A 2,500-nucleotide genomic window follows, 5' to 3' on the forward strand; every position below is an offset into this window, starting at 1 on the left:
CCTAAAAATACTAACCTAATACCTACCCTAACCCTAACCTAACCCTAACCCTACCCTAACCCTAACTAACCCTAACCTAACCCTAACCCTAACCCTAACCCTAACCCTAACCCTAACCCTAACCCTAACCCTACCCTAACCCTAACCCTAACCCTAACCCTAACCCTAACCCTAACCCTAACCCTAACCCTAACCCTAACCCTAACCCTAACCCTAACCCTAACCCTAACCCTAACCCTAACCCTAACCCTAACCCTAACCCTAACCCTAACCCTAACCCTAACCCTAACCCTAACCCTAACCCTAACCCTAACCCTAACCCTAACCCTAACCCTAACCCTAACCCTAACCCTAACCCTAACCCTAACCCTAACCCTAACCCTAACCTAACCCTAACCCTAACCCTAACCCTAACCCTAACCCTAACCCTAACCCTAACCCTAACCCTAACCCTAACCCTAACCCTAACCCTAACCCTAACCCTAACCCTAACCCTAACCCTAACCCTAACCCTAACCCTAACCCCTAACCCTAACCCTAACCCTAACCCTAACCCTAACCCTAACCCTAACCCTAACCCTAACCCTAACCCTAACCCTAACCCTAACCCTACCCTAACCCTAACCCTAACCCTAACCCTAACCCTAACCCTAACCCTAACCCTAACCCTAACCCTAACCCTAACCCTAACCCTAACCCTAACCCTAACCCTAACCCTAACCCTAACCCTAACCCTAACCCTAACCCTAACCCTAACCCTAACCCTAACCCTAACCCTAACCCTAACCCTAACCCTAACCCTAACCCTAACCCTAACCCTAACCCTAACCCTAACCCTAACCCTAACCCTAACCCTAACCCTAACCCTAACCCTAACCCTAACCCTAACCCTAACCCTAACCCTAACCCTAACCCTAACCCTAACCCTAACCCTAACCCTAACCCTAACCCTAACCCTAACCCTAACCCTAACCCTAACCCTAACCCTAACCCTAACCCTAACCCTAACCCTAACCCTAACCCTAACCCTAACCCTAACCCTAACCCTAACCCTAACCCTAACCCTAACCCTAACCCTAACCCTAACCCTAACCCTAACCCTAACCCTAACCCTAACCCTAACCCTAACCCTAACCCTAACCCTAACCCTAACCCTAACCCTAACCCTAACCCTAACCCTAACCCTAACCCTAACCCTAACCCTAACCCTAACCCTAACCCTAACCCTAACCCTAACCCTAACCCTAACCCTAACCCTAACCCTAACCCTAACCCTAACCCTAACCCTAACCCTAACCCTAACCCTAACCCTAACCCTAACCCTAACCCTAACCCTAACCCTAACCCTAACCCTAACCCTAACCCTAACCCTAACCCTAACCCTAACCCTAACCCTAACCCTAACCCTAACCCTAACCCTAACCCTAACCCTAACCCTAACCCTAACCCTAACCCTAACCCTAACCCTAACCCTAACCCTAACCCTAACCCTAACCCTAACCCTAACCCTAACCCTAACCCTAACCCTAACCCTAACCCTAACCCTAACCCTAACCCTAACCCTAACCCTAACCCTAACCCTAACCCTAACCCTAACCCTAACCCTAACCCTAACCCTAACCCTAACCCTAACCCTAACCCTAACCCTAACCCTAACCCTAACCCTAACCCTAACCCTAACCCTAACCCTAACCCTAACCCTAACCCTAACCCTAACCCTAACCCTAACCCTAACCCTAACCCTAACCCTAACCCTAACCCTAACCCTAACCCTAACCCTAACCCTAACCCTAACCCTAACCCTAACCCTAACCCTAACCCTAACCCTAACCCTAACCCTAACCCTAACCCTAACCCTAACCCTAACCCTAACCCTAACCCTAACCCTAACCCTAACCCTAACCCTAACCCTAACCCTAACCCTAACCCTAACCCTAACCCTAACCCTAACCCTAACCCTAACCCTAACCCTAACCCTAACCCTAACCCTAACCCTAACCCTAACCCTAACCCTAACCCTAACCCTAACCCTAACCCTAACCCTAACCCTAACCCTAACCCTAACCCTAACCCTAACCCTAACCCTAACCCTAACCCTAACCCTAACCCTAACCCTAACCCTAACCCTAACCCTAACCCTAACCCTAACCCTAACCCTAACCCTAACCCTAACCCTAACCCTAACCCTAACCCTAACCCTAACCCTAACCCTAACCCTAACCCTAACCCTAACCCTAACCCTAACCCTAACCCTAACCCTAACCCTAACCCTAACCCTAACCCTAACCCTAACCCTAACCCTAACCCTAACCCTAACCCTAACCCTAACCCTAACCCTAACCCTAACCCTAACCCTAACCCTAACCCTAACCCTAACCCTAACCCTAACCCTAACCCTAACCCTAACCCTAACCCTAACCCTAACCCTAACCCTAACCCTAACCCTAACCCTAACCCTAACCCTAACCCTAACCCTAACCCTAACCCTAACCCTAACCCT

This window comes from Gorilla gorilla, chromosome 20 (genome assembly GCF_029281585.2).
Source record: "Gorilla gorilla gorilla isolate KB3781 chromosome 20, NHGRI_mGorGor1-v2.1_pri, whole genome shotgun sequence".
NCBI classification, from domain to species: domain Eukaryota; kingdom Metazoa; phylum Chordata; class Mammalia; order Primates; family Hominidae; genus Gorilla; species Gorilla gorilla.